The sequence below is a fragment of the Phodopus roborovskii genome, unplaced genomic scaffold, assembly GCF_943737965.1.
Source record: "Phodopus roborovskii unplaced genomic scaffold, PHOROB, whole genome shotgun sequence".
In the NCBI taxonomy this organism is placed as follows: Eukaryota; Metazoa; Chordata; class Mammalia; order Rodentia; family Cricetidae; genus Phodopus; species Phodopus roborovskii.
In genome coordinates, this window is record NW_026125397.1 from 7646314 (window position 1) to 7666942 (window position 20629).

The window sequence follows — 20629 nt, forward strand, 5'->3', positions numbered from 1 at the left end:
ACTGTAGTTTCTAGAATTACCACAGCTCAATTAAAATGGAGGAGCTTTACAATCTGGTGTGGCCCTGGCTAACACCATGGATAATTGAAGCTTATGGCTAGGTAAGACTGACAATCAGACAGAACCTCTGACCAGAGATGTCTTGGGGGAAGATTATGTAAGTATATATATAAGTAAGGCATAGATTTGCTCTATTTAACTGTTCCACTGGATTTGAGTTTTTGAGTTGTCTTCCATCCTACCTGTTTATTTACCAGGCTTCTCACTGGGTGAGCATTCTTTTCTCTTTCCGTGATTTGTTGAGTCACATTGGAGTGACTTTTTCCCCCTGGAAAGTTCAGCCATTATAATGAGTATGCACAGTATACTAGGGCTCCCAAGCTAAGAAATGAAATGCTTCCGGTAGATAAAATTGTCCTAAACTGAAGTATTTTAATTGTAATAGAAGCACCAGCCCTTTGAAAATTCTCCTCTGCCCTGAATCCTTTGCTACATAAAAGGCTTCTTTTGTGATGTAAATAACGATCCTTTGTTTTAGCTGTTGACAAGAACTACATTTAAAGTGGATGATCTTGCAGAACAATGTCAGAATAAGACTGAAAACTTTATCACTTCCAAAATGGTTTGGTTGAAGTAAGGATTACATGTAACACAGTTGTCATCTAATATCAAGGTTAAATAGAAGGAGTGGAAAGTCTGCAGGACACTGGCATAATGCCACCTATTATGTCAAAGGCCTGAAGTCCCTTTTCTTTGTACTTGAAAATGAAGATGAGCTCTGATCTCAATGCATGGTTCCAGTGAGTCAGTGTCTATCTTTCTAACATAGTTGCTACATCTTGTTCTGTATTTTCAGCTTTGCTAGTAATGAATATAATTGCTGACACTCAATAACAATTCCTTAAATTAGTGCATTGGGTAAGTGTTCATGAAATAACATGTGCAGAGGCCTGGAGCTCTTCAGAACCAGATAGCTATGTTCTTAGACTGCCATAGAATCTACAGTTTCCAGATAGACTGTGACCAAAGTTTTAGGATAAAACCCCAGTCTTTGATTTGGCCACCTATCCCAATATGCCAATTAAGTTATGATAAAGAGCAGAGGAAAGATTTCATTCAACGTGGCCATGTGGGAACAGATAAGGGGTACAGTTAGCCCCAAGTCTGTTTTTGATAGATGATCATGCTTTGGGTTTAAACAGGAAGTAACAGGGCAGTGTTGGTCAGAGCATGTTTGCTTGGTAATTGTCTCAGTTCTCATTCTATTGAATGATGTAAAGAGTTTTTACTTGGAAAGACAGCTTGGTTCTCAGGGGACCAATTCATTCTCAGGAGATTGCTGCTTCTATTCTAGAATGCTACTTCATCCTTATAGATCACTGCCTTCACCTAAAGAGTGTCCCATCCTGTGAGGTTCTGCTGTTCCTGGAATCCTAGGTGACTACAGGTATTGAACAAGGACTATAAACATTGGGCACTTGGAGTTTGGAACAGGACATTTAAAAAGCTGACAGTGAGTGCTGCAGGGACTATTATCATTTGTGGCTTCAGTCTGAAGGGGATACATTAGATGTGGTATGAAGGGTTTCTACAAAGGCATTGCTGGAGTGACTAACATGCCCACACAGAGTCAGGCTCTGGAATCTGAGCTGAAGTGAAGGAAACAAACAATTCAGAGCAGAGATGCCAGGCTTCCAACTGGCTTTTAGTTACTTTGCACATCTAAGTGAGGTCAATGCTCTTTAGCAAAAGCACCTTCTGAGAGCCAGTTACAGTACTGTGTTTGTAGAGCTCTCTGAAACTCTTGCGAAGCAGAGCCACCTTCCCTTTAATATCTACAAAGCAGAACTTAGACACCTTTCAAAAAATTCTCTTCCAAGCCACCTAAAATGCATTAAGAGTTGAATTGTTTGTTCATTTCTAATACACTCTTCAATAGAGATCTATAGTATATGCAACAACAAGTCAATTTAGCTGCAGTTTTGGAGATATATATAGCCACCAGGGGAGTTGACATTTGGCCAAAATATGAGAAAAGACTGGTTAAGGTTATTGATGGAGTTGGCAACTTAAAATAGTATTTAAAAAATACCTTCAAAATTGTTTTATAGCTATTTATTCTTAAACAATGTGTTAATTAGAGGTAGTTCTTAAATAATTCATAAAGTAAGTATAGATGTTTATTTGAAGCACTAGAATCCTTTCTATTAGAATGTAGGGGGAAAAGATTCCCTGGGGATGCCACCAAACATCGAGATAGACCCAACTCTTCACATCCCTGTGGACCCACTCAGCATCCCATTATAACCTATTCCCATTCTCTTGTGTCAGCCACCAATACATGGGGGCACTCTCTGCCTGAGAACTCCTGACTACACTTACCTGGTAGGTAATCTCCACTCTCCTTTCTGTCCTTCAGTCTCATCCCTAGCCCTGCAGCAGACATTTTGTCAGGACCTGTCTTCCCTCTCTGCCTCCATTCTCTAGGGACTCCAGCTTTCCTGCCGTCTGAGGACCATCTCCACACCTTGCCCATCTCTATTCCTTAATGTCAGTTCCTAATACCTAAAACCACATTCTACCTGGAACTCCCGGTGGTGAAACCTTTTTAAAACTTTAAACAAACTATCTTAAAAATGAAGAGAAAAGATCCAAATTAATGAAATTACAGTTCGAGGTGAAAAGGGTAACATAAGGATAGACATAAAGGAAACCAAGAGGACATAACAAATAAGGACATACTTTAAAACCTTTATTCCCCAAATTAGAAAACTTAAAAGAAATGTATCCATTTCTTTTTATATCACCTACCAAAGTTAAATAAACTTCAGGTAAGCAGTTTAAACAGACCAATAACCCTTAGTGAAATACAAACAAACCAACAAAACCAAAACCAAAACAAAAAATCCAAAACCAAAAGACACATAAGGCCAGATAAATCCATTGCAGAATTCTAACTGATCTCCAAAAATGAATTGATGCCAATACTCTTCAAATTATTCCATAAAATAAAGCCAGAAGGACAAGCTCTGATACACAAACCAAACAAAGACTCAACAAAGAAAAAGTTACAGGCCAATTCCCTTATGAACATAGATGCAAAAGTATATAACAAAACGGTTGCAACCCAAATACAAGATTACATCAAAAAGATCATCCACAATGATCAAGTAGGTCTCATTTTAGAGATACAGGGAAGGTATGACATACGTAAATCAAGTGTCATCCACTATCTAAACAGACTGAATTAGGTATAGAAAAAGTCTTTGATAAAATCCAGTACTCCTTCATGATAAAAGTCCCGGATAGATGAGGGATACAAGGGATATATCTCAACATAATAAAGGCAGATTACAGAAAACCCATAGCCAACAACAACTTAAATGGAGAAAAACTGAAAGCAATTCCATTAAAACCAGGTACAAAGCAAGGTGTTCAGTCTTTCCATGCCTACTCAGCATAGTATTTGAAGTCTTAAGTAAATCAATACAACTGAAGAAGATCAAAGGGATACAAATTGTAAGGGCATCAAAGTATCTTTATAAGTAGATGATGTGATAGTATACATAAGTGACATTACAACTCTACCAATAAACTTCTACAGCTGATAAATACTTTCAGCAACGTAGCTGGATACAAAATTATCAACCCCAAATTAGTAGCTTTCCTATATATATAAATGATAAATGGACTGAGAAAGAAATTAAGAAAACAATCTTTTACAATAGCCTCAAAAAATCATGAGATAACTCTAACCAAGCAAGTGAAAGCCTTGTTTGATAAGAACTATAAGAATTTAAAGAAATTCAAGAAGATATCAGAAGATGGAAAGTTCTCACAGGCTCATGGATCAGTAGGGTTAATGTAGTAAAATTGCCATCCTACCAAAAGTAATCTATAGATTCAATGCAGTTCCCATCAAAATCCCATCACAATTCCTCACAGAACTTGAAAGAATTTTTTTAGCTTCATATGGAAATGCAATGAAACCTAGGATAGCTAAAACTATCATGAAGAAGAAAAGAAGTGATAAAAATATCACCATCCAGCTTTCAAATTTTACTACCGAGTTAGAGTAATTAAAAACAGTATGGTATTGGTGTAAAAACAGACAAGATGATCACACCTATGGACACCTGATTTTTGATAAAGAAGCCAAAAATACACACTGAAAAAAAAAAGACAGCTTCTTTAGCAAATGGTGCTGATCAAACTGAATGACTGCATGTAGAACAATGCAAATAGATCCATACTTAATCACCCTGCACAAAATCAATTCCAAATGGAACAGAGACTTCAACATAAAACTAGATACATTGAAACTTACAGCAAAAAAGGGGAGAATAGTTTTAAATCTTTGGCACAGGAAAGAGTTTGCTGATCAGAACACCAATAAGACAACACGATCAACAATTAATAAACAGGATGCCATGAACCTGAAAAGATTCTGTATGGCAAAGGACACAGTCATTTGAACAAAATAGCAGTATACAGAATGGGTAAAGATGTTTGTTTGTTTTTTGTTTTGTTTTATTTTTTACTAACTACACAGCCAATAGAGGGCTAACATGTAAAATATTTAAAGAACTAAAAGAACTAAAACACTGGACATAAGCAAGCAAATAATCCAATTAAAAATGGAGTACATATCTAAAAATAAGAGTTCTCAAAAGTTGAAACACAAATGGCTGAGATATATCTAAAGAAATGTTCAACATCCTTACTCATAGGGCAAACACAAATCAAAACTACTTTTCAATTTCATCTTACACCAGCTATAAGGGACAAAATCAATAAAACAAATGGCAACTCATGCTGGGGAGGATGTGGAGTAAGGGGAATACTAATCTCTTTTTGGTGGGTGGGAGTTCAAACTTGTACAATCTCGATGAAAATAAATATGGCTATACCTTAGGAAGCTGGAAATCGATTTACCTCAATAATCAGCTATACAACTCTTGGGTATGTACTCACAGGATGCTTCACCCTACTGTAGAGACATCTGGTCATCAATATTTATTGCTGCTTCATTCATATTAGCCAGAAACTGGAAACAACCTAATGCTCATCAGTGGATAAATGGATAGAGGATATTTGCACAATGGAATATTAGTCATTTATTTTAAAAATGAAGTAATGAACTTCACAAATAAATAGATGGAACTAGGAAAAAAAATGTTCTGAGTGAGGCGTCCCAGACCCCCAAAGATAATATGGCAAGTATTTTCTTAAATGTGGATGCTGGCTATTAAGTCTTCAATTAGTAGGCTACAATCCTGATTAACACAGAAGTTACATATGGAGTAAGGGACCAGATTGTGAATGATTTCCCTAGGAAAGGAAAATAGAATATATACTTATGGATGGACTGTGTATGTTACGAATAGGTTTTTTTCAGGCAGCCTGGTCTCACTGCCACGCCAGCCCCAAATAACACACAGAGACTATGTATTTGATATAAAGCTGTTGGCCAGTTAATTGTTTCTTATTGGCTAGCTCTCTCTTAAACATTAACCCATTTCAATTAACCTAAGTATTTCCATGTGGTCTTATCTTACTGGAGAGAGGGGCCGGCATTCTGCTCTCTCCAGTCTCTCCATGTTGACTCCTCCCTACTACTTCCTCTCTCCTCCTAGTCTCCTATTGGCCAACAGTGCTTTATTCATTAACCAATAAGCACTGGGTGGGGGGTTTAAGTGAGAGGAGGGGGCAGGGAAGAGGGACATAAAGGAGGGAATACAGGAGGGACAGCTACACCTAAAGGGCATTTGAAGGCTCATAGGGAAAGCTTCTATAGTAGATGTTTTTTTTTTAAGAAAATATTTACATATGTGAAAAGAATCTGAATGTCATCACTGAATAATGGAGGAGACAAAGCCTCAGTTAAACATTTTCATCACCAAATGAAATCTCTAGTCCCAGGGATGGATTGCATCTAATTGAGTTGTTGGCCAGAGGAACTTCCTAGAACCCCCCCCCCAAACAACCCAGGCTACTGGTTTCTCCCTACAAACCGATGGTAAGGCCCTGTTGTTGAAAGCAACATCTACATAACTCATTGAACACAGAGAAGTTGAGCTGGTGTCTATCTAGTTCCTTCACCCTTACTGACTAGTATTCATGGGAATGGAAGTACTTTCCTCTTCCACTGCAAGAGGAGAAAGGTAAACATCAACTCTCCTACAAACCCTACCATCTACCATGTTGACCTGCCTGCAAGATGCACTGGAGCAATAATGGCACAGAAGTTATGAGAGTAACCAACCACTATCTGATTATTTTCAAGGCCCCCCTCCATGAATTGAAACCTGTGCACAACACTCGACATGTGACCAAGAACCTAATACTTACTGTTCTGCCAAAGGTACATAGCCATAAAATGACTCCTAGGAACTATTCGGCTATACCCATAGATCAGTACCCCACTCAACCATCATCTGAGAAACTTCCTCTTGAAGTAGATGCCAACCTGTACAGAGAACCACAACTGAACACTGTGCAGAGAGTGCAAGACCTTAGAACACACAGTGCTAGGTGGGATGTCTCCATCAAATTCCTCCCTGGGATCAGAGAGTTCTGTTCAAGAAGAGGCAGAGGCAGAAATAGTTAACAGCAGATGGGGATAGAAGACATCAAGGAAACAAGGTCTTCTACACACAACAGGGCTGCAATACATGTGAACTCACATGGACTGTGACAGCATGTACAGGACTTGCGCAGGCCTAAGCTAGATGGGGCCCCAGTGCTGAGAGGGGAAGTGAACACAAATGCCCATCCCTAACCCACAAGTCATCTCCAATTGACAATCATTCTCAAAGGACAAAGTAGTTTTCTCCAATGGAGTCTCACTTGGGATACAAAGCACACATAATGGCAGGCCCTGTGTCTTGCACTAGATTGGCAACTCATACAGAAATCAGTGTTTCTTTTGGAGGGTTTTTGTCTTATGATGATTTGTCTGGGCATTTTTTTCAGTCTTACAGTTCTTTTGCTTATATATTATGGTTTCCAATTTTGTGTTTTACATAGGATTTCGGTGTGTGTCTACTTCTGTATGTGGTTCCTGTGCTTTTTCTTTGACTCTTTTTTCCTGTTTGTTTTGTCCTATTCTCGGTTTGTTTGTTTTAATTGCCTTTGTTTTCTACTGTGTGTGTGTGTGTGTGTGTGTGTGTGAGAGAGAGAGAGAGAGAGAGAGAGAGAGAGAGAGAGAGAGAGAGTTTGGGTGGGTGGGGAGGTAGGAAGGATCTGGAAGGATTTGGAGGAAGAGAAATTGTTATCAGAATATATTGTATTATATGAAAAAATCTATTATAATAAAAAGAATTATTTATGGGGAAATTCACTAATATGCCATCTGCCATCCAGACATAATTGTTATTTGTGTTTTCTTGCAATTTATTGTCCTGGCATGTGTATGAATATATAAATAATTACTGAGATACAGCTGAGGAAAATAACCAGCATCATTTCCCTCCTATTGAACACTTCGTTGTGGGCATTTCATATTGCCACACAGAAAGCATCTTCCAACAAAGCCATGGGCTGTTGTCCACTATTCTGCTTTTTTATTTTATATATATTTTATCATCAGACATTTATGATTTTACATTTTTCCATGATGACAAACAATAGGATGAGTAACATGGACATACATCTAGTCAATAACAACCCTAGAAACAAATCCAATGTACAGGAGACACAGCCTGTGAGAACAGGCCCTGTGGGGAGTGGCAGTGACAGAAAGTAATCCGCCTCAGCTTTTCCATGCAAAGCCAGTCCTCCGGGAACCACTTGCCCACTTGGTGAAAGAGCAATGCTACTCAGTTGGTTTTAGGCTTATCATTTAATTGCATTTGTTGAATATCTTGAGTATTGGTAAGATTGACAGTCCTTATGTTTATTGCCCAATTTTATTATTTTTTTCCTGTGAATTTCTGTAAAAGCTTTCTTTGTTTCTCTAGTGTTTGTGCCTTATTGACTTTTTATTTTTTTTTCCTTCTTGAGACAGGGTCTCTCATGTGACCCTGCTGGCCTGGAATTCACTATGGAGACCAGATTGGCTTCAAACTGTTTCAATATGTAACTTGCTAATGAAAATTATTTTCATTCTGGGAGGAAAACAGGAAGGATTTAGCCTCAGTTCTATACTCAACACACCTTTAAAAATTCCTCGTTTCTTTTTCTGAGCATTAAGTAAGGGTTCTCAGTGTTGCTTTGGGACCATGGCTACTCTTTCTGAAGTACAGCTATAGATGTCAATCACGGGAGATTCTGACTTAATTTTGAATATCAGGGCATCATTTATTCATGTTCCTTGTCTCCTACATTACTCTGTGAACTTGTATGTTTTTTTTTTTTTTCATGTGGTGAAGTTAAATTTTAACAGTTGACAAATAGCATCACATGTTACTCTGTTCAGATGACTGTATGAAGCATGAACCCTTTCCATTTTAGTCTAAATTGAGACTGATAGGAATGGGTAAAGAGAAGACAGTGTAGAGCCAGCAGGCTTGCATCCCAAAGAAACCTGAAGGCAACTACATCTCCAGGTACTGACTGTGTTGCTAACACAAACTGTGCTCAATAGTCAGAAGCAGAGCAACAGTGGTCCAGCCTTAATTACAGCTTCCCATCACCCTTCACAGTCTCTCTTTATGGCTGCTTCATGGCAACATTGAAGAAAGTTGTTTCCATTGGAAACCTCTTGTATACAGTGGAATTTCGCCCAGTTGTGAGCCTGAAAATGTGGGCTTTCTTAGCTGACTTGTAACTCCTAGCTAGGGAATTACGTTTTGTTTATCTTGCAAGTTCTCAAGTGTTTTTTAGGTCTCATTGATGACTTAAATCTTCAGAGCTTAAGAAATAGCACTCCTGGCTGAGGAGATAGCTCAGGCTGTAAAGTGCTTTGTTTGCAAGTATGAGGAACTGAGTTCAGGTCTCCCGAACCCATGCTTAAAAATAGTCGGGAATGGAGATGTGGGCTTATGCCAGCATGTGATATAGAAGCAGGGGTCAGCTTACTGCCAGGCAGTCTAGCCTACTTAGATAGTTCCAAGCCAGTAAGAAACCCTGTCTCATAAGCACTAGTGCATGGTTCCTGAGGGGCAACACACACACACACACACACACACACACACACACGCACACGCACACGCACACGCACACGCACACACACACACACACACACACCCTGCCTATACAGTGAGCCCATCCTTATTTTCCAGTACAAAAAAAACCATTTCAGGCCTTTGAAGTAGCAGGTTGGCGCTATGCCTCTGTTTCCCACCGACTTTCACACATTAACAGTATTCTCTGTAAGATATTCACAGGGAAAACTAATATTAATTTAAATAACATGGCAGTCATTGTATTATGAGTGACTTTAAAAGGGAAAAAAGGCCTTGAGCATGGAGCACATAGTGAAGTTCATTCCCTACAATTGTCTCCGATCTCCTTTTGCAAAGGTAGCCTGGTCACCCAGGAGTCTTACCGAACTCCTAAGTTTAAGGTGTTCATCCTGTGGATGAATTCTCCATGTATTTATTTTCATTTGTCTGAGAAGTGAGAGGTAGTCGGTGTGACTCACCCCCTGCTACTTTTCAAATGAATCACCTCTCCACTTATTACGTGGCACATAACAGCTCATCAGAATGCAGAACCCAGGATACTCTTGCTCTGGTAAATGTGCCAAACCTTATAACCTTGATGTACCCTTGATGGTGCAATGCACGAAAATAAACAACCATTTAAAAAAAAATGTGTAAAGGAGCCACGGAGCTAGTTCAGAAGGAAGACACACAAATGGCCAATGGGAGGTGCAAAGCCACAGAAATAATGAGCTACTATTAAAGAGACAAAAGGTAACAGGTGTTGTTAAGGCTGCAGAGGAAATGAAACCTGTACAAGGTCATAAGGAATAAGAATAAATACAGGCATTATGGAAAGGGCAGGCGCATGTCTCAACTCCTAAAACAATTGCACCAGTGTATATATATGCAAGAGAGGAAAGTAAACTAAAGAGATAGTCTCACTCTTCAGTTCATTGTAGTGTTAGTTGCAATGGCCCTATTCAATAGATAAGGGAAATGTGCTGGATACACTGTGGGACATTATTTAGGCTTAGGAAGAGGTTCTGAAGCTTGGAGCAATGTGGATGTGGTAGCTTTTTGATTATAACAAAATAACCTAGATGATATCTTATTGAAAAGTTTGCCCTCCCCCCCTCCCCCAGGGTTTCTCTGTGCAGCCCTAGCTGTCCTGGAGCTTGCTCTGTAGACCAGGCTGGCCTTTAACTCAGAGGTCATCCTGAGTGCTGGAATTAAAGACATTTGCCACCACTACCTAGTGAGAAAAGCTTGTTCTTGTTCATGTCTTTGGAAGGTCTCACCTAAGATGGGGCATATCTATTTCTTTGATGCTCTTGTTGGATGTACCACATGCCAATGCTGGGAAGTATAGGGTCAGGTAAACCGCTCACTTCATGTCAAGAGAAGGGAAAGACTGGGGTCCTGTGATCTTCCCCGGGAGCACACCCCCAGTGATCTAAGGGCTTCCCTTAGGCCTCTCTTGCCATGGATCCCAACAGTCCCCAGTTATGCAACACACAGACTTTTAGGGGGGCATTAAACATCCAAACTATAACCATGGAAGAACCCAGAGAATATTATTATAATAACTTAAATGTGAAATGAGCTAGGATCAGAGCGGCAGGCACTAAGAGAATTCATTTACGCATGAGATCTAAAATATGCCAAGTTCACAGAAGTGGAGAGGAGAGAGGGAGATGCGCAGAGCCTGGGGATGGAAGGGCCATGGAGAGGAGATGCTGCTACAAAGTGAAAAGTTTCAGTGAGACCATATGTACAAGCTTTTGAGGCCTGTTACACAGTGTGCTAAGCATAGTTAATAATAATCCAATACACAGTCATTGTTTATATTGAACCTACGGTGCCACGCTGCCCATGTGAAAATAAGAGAGCTATGGGAACTGGTTCCTTCCTTCTACCTTGTTCTGGGAATTGAACTTGAGCCTTTATATACTGAAACATCTTGCAGTCCCCAATTTAAACTTACTAAGAACAAATCAGAACTATTTACAACTAAAATGAGAACTAGATTCGGAGGGAGGTCGATTTTATAAAACAATATCTTTATTAGTTATTTGTGAATTTCATACAATGTATTTTAATTATATTCACTTCTCCAACTCCTCACAGATACATTCCTACCTCCCAGCATATTCATCTTTATGTTCTGTTTTATTTTTTAAATGCATTGAGTGCCATGTACTGTTCCCATCTTTTGCATATATGGCCATTCAGTGGAGCATGGTTGACCTACCAGGAGCCACACCCCTAATGAAAACTAACTCTATCTCCCAGCAGCTATCAATTGCCAATAGCTCTTCAGCTAGGGGTGTGACTTTGTGCCAACCTCTACCCTCATGCTTGGATTTCATTTGGCTTGAATTTATCTAGGTCTTGTGCATGTTATTCCAATTTCTGGGAGTTCATATTTGCAATTGTCCTTTTGTGTCTGGAAAACACTGTTTCATTGTAGGTGTCCACCACCTTTGGCTCTTACGGTCTTTCTACAGCATCTTCCACAATGATCGTGATTGTTCAGAGGAAGAGGGGATATAAAGGTCCCATTTAGGGCTGAGCACACCACAGTCTCTTATCCACTGCTCTGTGACTGACTGTGGGTCTCTGTGTTAATTTCCACCTACTGTTAACAGAGTCTTCTCTGATTGAGAGCTGAGAGATGCACTAATCTATGAGTATAATGATAAATCATTAGGAGTTGGATTAATAGTATGCCTATTTAGCAGAATAATAATATTAGATTCTCCCCTGGGGTCTAAGATCTATCTAATCACAGGTTCCTGTCTCCTATAAGGGTATTATGAGTGGGTTCATCTTGGGGAGGGATCCTTAAAGCTAATCAGAAAGCATTTGTTTACTTCCATAACATCTGTGTCATGATTGCACCAGTGGACATATCTTGCCAGGGTAGTTGTTATCGTAACTTTCAGAGTTTACAGCTAGGTCACACTGACTAATAGTTTTTTCCTTTGATAGTGTGAATAGAACCCTCCAGCACTATGAAAACTAGCCAATAGGGATGAAATTTCTAGTATCAGTTTGAAATCTTCATGTTCTATGACTCAAGTATGTGGTGCCTTCAGCAATGGAGTCTTCCTTTCAAATTCTAGAAGGTATCCAAGAGCAATGGCGGAAGCACTGGCCAACAATTCTAAAGGAAGTAGCCCACTGCTGGTAGTACTTGGATTTTTGCTTTCTAGCCTGTGGTGTCTAGTAAGGTCATTGTTCTCTGTTATAGGGTAACTCTATTTAAATTTTCATATACATACATACATACATACATACATACATACATACATACATACATACATTTAAAACCTTCTGCAAGGCACGTGCCATGAACCCTTTTTGTTCTCAAGCCACCCTTGATGATTAAGTTGCTTCTTTCCTTTGATACCCTCCCCTCTCCCTACCATCTGTGTACTCAGAAGCCTAGCTCAGAGGCTCAGCCTGTGAAACCCTCTTTGTTCAAGACTCACTTTTGCTGGGTAAGTCCCTTCTTCCCCTCCTTACACTCCCCTGCCTCTGGCCATCTCCACACTTTCAGGCTTATGTGGCATCTGAAGATGTTATTTATTTATTTATTGGTGAGATACTTTTAGCCCACTTTTAATTGATTTGCTACCTAGCAAACAAATCAGCAGCAGCCATGCTAAAGTCAATGGGGGGAAGCCTACAAGGTCTCAATCCTACACAAAGAATTACAGGCAACTAAGGAATACCGAGAGTGGGAGACATAGTCTTTCCCAGGAAAAGCACTCTAAATGGATGGTTATCTAATAGCAGATGGTCAGCACTGAAAAATACATATAAGTAACATTATACAGACTGAGGAGGTTGTATTTATGTATCTAGTAATATATGTGTGTGTGTATATATATAATCAATAAACAATAATCAATAAAAGTAGAAGGCATTAAACTTTAAAGGGAGCAAGGGAATTGTATATGAAAGGGTTTGGAGGGAAGAAAAAGGAGACATGGTGCAGTTAGGCTCTCAAAAAACAAAAGAAATAAATTTTAAAAATTTAAAATAAAGTCTAAAGAAATGTCCCATAACTTAAGTAGATATGCTAATCTGAATGTACAAAATTATTGTAAAGTCCAGCATCTGGCGTCTATTAAATATAAGTATTCTTCTTACTATGGGCGATAACAGGTTCCCATATAGTAATGAACATCTTCTCTGCTTGCTCACCCTCAGAGTTGACATATAGTTACAATTTACATGCTGTCAGACTATGTTCCTGATTTACTTCCTTTAGGTATAGTCTCAGACTTGTGCCATAGCAATTTATTTGCAGAGAACAGGGCATGCTTGGCAACTTTTCCTGATTCCATACACTGTGGTTGCTCTTCTGGGTGGATTTGTTGATGTGTACCTTCTGACCAGTGTGGACCGGCAGCTTCTGCTGGAACAAATGGAAGTAACTGGTACAGACTGGGGCCAGGATCTCTTTCCTGACATCCATGGAAACTCAGGACAGTTTGCCGAACTTGGCAAGCTGAGCACCACTTGGATTCTGCGTGCTGTCACTGAGGGCTTTGAGCTTGCCTGTTGATAAAGATTCTGTGTAACAGTCTGCCCAAGACATTCTGTTTGCTGACAGCTGCACTTCATAGCAGCTGCTGGGAGCATTGAGTTAGGGGGCTCCAGAGAGCGTGGGATAGAATCCATGCTGATTCTGAGGACCTGAGGAGCCCATGGGTGCCAAGCACAGTAACTGGAAAGCAGGCCCATGGGCTCTGCATCCTGACTCACTTCCTCCTACTCAGAGCCCATTGGCAGTGGAGTTGATGTTTACATTCCTTCAATCTCCAAATATGATCCTCATTCCTAGTGGTAGGAATGGGGTCTCTAGGGCTGACCATGGTAGGAGGGCAAGTGAACAGAGTTAGTGGCCTTAGAACAGAAATTCCTTGCTCTCCCACCAGGAGAGGACAGACAGAAAGATATCCATCTATGTGGCAGGAAGCAGGCCCTTCCCAGATACTGGATCCATCTCTAGCTATGGCACTCACACTCGTCACTCAAAATCTGTTCACCATGAAGCCAGACTTGTACTTCCAGCACAGATGTGTGTCTGAGCTCTGTCCCCACCGCCTGTTTTACATTTCCTTAAATAGGCCACTCAAAGGTAACACGTCCGAACCAGGGCTCTTAGTATTTCTCCTTTGGTCTTTTCTGCCCTTGTAGAGGCAACTCATTTGTTTCTGTGGCTCAGAGCGGGGAAGATAACTTTGACTCCTTGCTTTCTCTGGCACCCACAGTTAAGTGTGTCGGCAAATCCTGTCCATTCTTCTTTAAGAACATGGGCAGGGTCCTTGTTCCCCATGTATGGTTGCCATCCTGAGCCCAAGACACTGTGGACTGCATTGCCAACAGATTTCCAAGAGGTCTATTTATTTCCCTTCAATGTTCTTTTGGTCTGTTTTTACCAAAGCAGACAGGGTGACATTACAAAGCTGAAATTAGATCATTCTTCTGCTCAGGTTTCCCCCCGCCAAGGCAAAAGCATAGTCTGTCTGTTGACTCTGCCTTTCTCTCCAGCTCTTTTCTGAGTTCTTCCACGTCAGCCCTACTGCCTTCTGTATTGTTCCTCATTCACAGGCTGACCATATTCCTACCCACGACCTTTACACAAGCCTTCCCCACCACATTTTACTCAGGGTCTAAGTGCCTTGCTTTCTTTCACTTTTGCTATGACTTCAGTTTCCCAGCGATCCTATTTAACATTCTTCCTCTTTAAGCCTCCTACTCTTCTCTCCTGCTTATTTTCCCGCTGTCACTAACACTCCCGATGTGCTGTAGTTACTATTTGTCAGCTTCTTGCATGTCAACCCCTTTAAGATGGAGATTACTGTTTATGTTTTTACAAAGCACATTATTTTTTCATTCACATTTTTGGATCCTTGCCTGTGCCCATGTGAGCATGTAGCACCCAGAAGAGGGTGTCTAGTGTCCTCTATACTCTCAGCCTTTTCCTTTGAGGCAAGGTCTCTCCTGAACCTTGGCCTTTCATTTTTTCCAGCTATGCTGGAGGCTGGTACGTTCTAGGGGTTCTCCCGTCTCTGTTCCCTCTGAGCTGGGGTTACAGATGTGTACAAGACATGTGACTCCTTATGTGGGTGCTGGGATCTGACCTATAGTCTTCTTGATTATTCAGCAAGTGCTCTTGAGTGAGAGACTGTTTCTCCAGCCCTGTTTCTCTCGTATTCACTGCTGTATGCTGAGAATCTTGACTGATAATAGGTTCTTACTAAGTCCCTATTGAATAGCTATTGAATGAATGGACTTAGATTGGGTAAATATGAATGCCTTAATCCGCCTTGATGAATTGAACCAGGCTGTCTGGGGTGGAGAGCAGGCACCACAGTTTTTAAAGCTCCGTAGGCAATTCTGCAGCAGAGGTAGTTTAGAATGTAAGATATCCTTGTCCAATAGTACCCATTAGGCCATGTGTCTATCTCATAGAAACCCTGAGCATAGAGATGACACATGCTATTTGTCTCCTTTATCATATTGAGCATTCCGGGCAAAGCTCAGTGATTTAACAAAGGAAGAAAGAATTGTGACCAGAGTAAATTAAAGCAAAGAGGAAGCCTGCTTTTGTCTTTACTGGTAGCTGTTCTTGCCATATCAATACCAAGCCTATGGCATTTTCAGTAACACAATGGAATTAGTTCTATAATTACCTTTGCCAACACAAACCTACATTGTCTGGGGGCTATGGTTTTAATAATAATGTTCAGATTACATTTGTTCATGTGGTTGCCAGAGGAGGCCAAAATTTATTTCATCAGGGTCCCATTCTTCTTCTCTTTTGGCTCTGGCTATCCTGCCTCTCTGACTAGAGCAGATAACACAGATGCATGCGTGCATGTGAGTGCACATGTGCACGCACGCACGCGCGCACACACACACAAACACACACACAGATACAGATAGACACACAGACACACACATACACACAGACACATTCACACACACACACGCACGCACGCACGCACGCACGCACGCACACACAGTCTATCTAACTGGATGACGGAGAAGAAAACATCTGACAGGACTCTTCCCTCTCAGTCTGCTTAGTTTGCGTCTGCTCTCATCTTAGTTCTCTTCAGTTCTTACACGCTGCACTATTGACCATACCAAGTAAAATACTCTGGCCATACGGGCTTCCATTCCTGGGCTGGTTCCACATCTGGCCTCCTGCATCTGCTTCTGGTTTTATGCTGTGCACTGCCTGTGAGGAGGCAGTGATGAAAAACATCTAAATTTGTGCTGTGTATCACCCTTCGCTCCCACACCCTCACCCTGGTTTGTCTCAGGGTGACAAGGTTGAGACCTGCAAAGGAGGAGAAGGGAATGAGTTTGTTCCCATTTCTTTCTGTGAAATTGGCTATGTGGGTGGTGGATCTAAGGGAACAGCTTGTGATTATTCTAGTCCTCTTCCACAAATACCAGGAGTGTGAAAACAGGAAGTGAAGAACCTTTAACAGGAGGTGAAGAACATTTAACAGGTAGTGAAGAGTATTTAACAGGAAGTGAAGAACCTTTATGAGGAAGTGAAGAACATTTAACAGGAAGTGAAGTACCTTTAACAGGAAGTGAAGAACCTTTAACAGGAAGTGAAGAGTATTTAACAGGAGGTGAAGAACATTTAACAGTAGGTGAAGAATATTTAACAGGAACTGAAGAACCTTTAACAGTAGGTGAAGAACATTTAACAGGAAGTGAAGAACATTTAACAGGTGAAGAACATTTAACAGGAAGTGAAGAACCTTTAACAGGAGGTAAAGATCATTTAACAGGAAGTGAAGAGTATTTAACAGGAGGTGAAGAAACTTTAACAGGCTCAGTTCCCCACACTTATTTTGGTAATTTTCAGCCAGTGTTTCACTCATACCTAGGAAATAGATATGATTTTTTTTTTCCTGCCATGATCATACCTTGTATAACATCACCATGCCTCAGAATGTGCTAGAAGGACTCGGAGGTCTCTCTGCTCATGTGACTGGTGATGGGACCTGAGATGAATTTGTAATGTTTCTTCTTGTCTCACTCCATTGCACTCCTTCCCTCAGATGCTGATTTATCCCTCCTAAGCATGTGGAGTTGAGTGGGAAATTTATATGATTAGTGGCTGCACTTAGAAATCCAAGTCTCAGTGATTTTTGCTTCTGGTGTGGGAAGGAAGGATATAATAGAACAAGATGGTTCCTGTGGTGTGGTGAATGGAGCCTGCATTGTGTCCCTGTTTGGTCCTACTACAACAACCAACCTTTGGTGTTGTATGAAAAAAAAAAGTAGAGAGAGTGAGGAATGGAGGGAGGAGAGAGAGAGAGAGAGAGAGAGAGAGAGAGAGAGAGAGAGAAGGAGGGAGTTCTACACTCAGCATGTCTTGCCCTGAGAATCAAGTCCAGAAATGTCTGTCTGTGTTGCTCCCTCTGCAAAATCAGGGCCAGTTACTCTCAGCGTTTGGTTTTGCCAGGTTTTGGGGGAGCAAGGACATCTGGATGTTTAGGCCTGTTCTTTGTCCTCTTTGACTCTGGAGACTCTCATGTGGTTATTTGGTTCTAACTCTCTCAACAGCTAATATGCTTTAACTAACCATTTCTCAGGAAAGGAAGATAAGAGCAAGAGGCCCCGAACAACTTCTCTTGGTTACTAGGACAGTTTCAGAGACCAAGATTATTTCTGATTACTGCTTTGTACAGAACACAGAAATGTTAGCTGGCTTTTGATTTTTTCTTTTAATAAGTAAGATAGTACTGACGATGAATCGATTTGTTAACAGGGCTTTGAAATAACCACACATTGTACAGAATCAATCTGTCTGTGTTGTCTCTTCGGCGGCAGAGATACTGAGATTGACTAAACCACCATTCAAATGATGCTATTAAATCTCATTCCAGGGTAGTCCTGGTGCTGTGCTCTCCATCACTTGCTCAGTGTTCTAGCTGTGAATCACTGTAGAATGAGGAGCGGGTTGGGGGAAGGAAGCTGAGAAATTGATCAGCAGTCCACGATGCTACTGCAGTATGTTCAGCTCATAATTTAGAACTGAACAACAGTGTGTTCTGGCTGATTCATTGTGGTATAAGGGCTGATGATCAGATTCTAGCATTATGTTTTCAGCATCACTTTCATAATTTAAACAAAGCCAAGGATTCAAATCAACTCTAGTAGACTACTTTTACTCTCAGTAATACAATTTCTGTCTATTTTATCAAGTATGGTGAATGGAAGCTGATGGGATAAATTCTGAGTTTTCATCTAATAAAAGCAGTAAGTTAACACATAATACTGTTTGTTGAAAACTAGCATATTCTTTTTCACAATCATGTGTTACACATAAACAAATAATTCAAAAGTATACTGTAAAAGCACTCCTTATAGCCAAATACTTATAAACAGCTAATGTTATGCATGTGTTGTGAATAAAAATTGTATCTAGATCATTTTTATATCAGTCTATATTGTATTGTAGTGTCTCTTGGAATAGGATTATCCATTAACACTAAAGATTGTTCATAGTGTTCATTTTTTCAAAGTGTTGGGAAAAATTTTAACCATGAAAATGAAAATAAGTCAAGAAAATTTAAATGATGGTAAGATTATTTTTACTTTGAAATATCGCGGTTAAATAAGGATAAGGATAAACAAATAGGCCGAATAGATGTTTATTCAGGGAGAAATAACTTACAACCTAGACAGATGATCACCAGGAAATTCAACCCGATCCTCTTCTGTCCGAGTCACGCCAGCAAGAGAGCTTTTCCTGGCTCTCCCTCTGACTTCCTTCCACAGGTCACTTCCGCCCATGGCTCCACCCCCAATGGGCGTGGTCAGTGCCACAGAAGGACTATCTCACTACATTGAAATAATCATTTTAATATTTAATCTTAAGGTAGCTGCGCGATAGAAATAGAATAGATGATTTTATAGTCGTTTACAATAAATTGCACAGACTATATCAGATTAAGTGACTATGAAAGTCTTCTTCAGCCTCCCCGAGGCTATTGTCATTACTGTTATTATTATTGTATCACTATTGGATATTCATATTCTAGCATGGGATGATTTAGTTTTTTGTTGTTGTTTGTTTGTTTCTAGCTATTCCTTGTGTATCATGACATCCTCATCAGGCTAGGCTGGTACATGGGAAGAGTTTAAGAAGCACACATGTAAATCTAAAACAAGACATTTCAGATAATATTTATGAAGTGGTAGTTTAAAATGTTCACGAATTACAGAATGTGTGCCCTATCTGGCATTTGGAAAGCTCAGATGCTAGAGGCCTAGTCCCCAGCTTGGTATTCTGGGTTGGAACTTCCCAGATCTTAAGTTGCAGATCCTAGGACAGTAGAATCTTAGCCCCTTCCTCTCCCTCTATTTCATTCTGACCACATTCTGCCTATGAAGTGAGTATCGTTCCTCCATGGGCTACAGTGTGATATTCTGCTGACTAGCTATGTCTAAAAGTGATAGGGCCAACCAGCCATGGACTGAAAGCACCAAATAAAGTAAGCAGACCTCCGTTCTTTGTTAAGTCTGTCCCTTCAGGCATTTGTAATGGCAACAGGAGGCCAATATGATGCTCTTAGCACTTAGCATCTCATCACTGTTCCTCTTTTGCTAACAAAATATGCAATAAATGCACATACATTAGCAGTGGTTCCAATCCTTAAGGAGAAGAGAGGGAAATTATATTTCCCTTTCTATATTTTTTAAAAGTATACATGCTAAGAAATAAGTTTACACTGTGCAGTATCCAGGCACAGGAGTTAAACATGAAAGGCATAAATTTACCTTCAAAGATCTAAGAACACAATGCAATGGAGAGTCTTGCAGGGAGCCTGTGTCTCTGGGGCCCAGTTATGGCATTGCTTTCACTACCCAGGATCCAATTTTCTAAGTAAATGATTTCGGTGAGAAGGCAAAGACAGGGTTGCTCATGCTGAAAATGAGAAGTGAGCTCTCCCATATTAAAAGAATGTCTGTGAGGTCTTTTCAGAGTTAAAGTCACCACAGAAATATCCTTTATGATTTAGCTCATCCATATCACAGCACTTTATTTTTTTAAATGTTGCAATTCATTTTTTTTTTAGATTTATTCCTCCACTAAGTACTTCTACTTTACCACCTCTGGTTTCCTGGTTTTCAAAGTGCACATTCGAAGCACTGGTCAAATGCGTCCTGGCTATGTCTCTGTGGGTGCATGGTCTCCCTGCCTCTGAGGCCCATAAGCAGCCTCCAAATAGACTACTCTGTGTGGCAGGTGATGGGAAGTTGGCCACTTTGAGCTGGTTTTGAGACTCAAAAGCTTAGAGAGCTCTGCTTCTCTTTGGGTATATGGATCTGTTAGAAGCGGTGGGAGCCAGGCCACAAAGTGCTACAAGTCTGTGGTCTGAATTTCACAACAGTAGCTAGACTAAGCTCAGAATTCTCAGTAATTGGGGTTGGTCCCTAACCTTGAAAATTCAGGATGAAAGGTAATGCTCTTCACAACACCAGAAGAG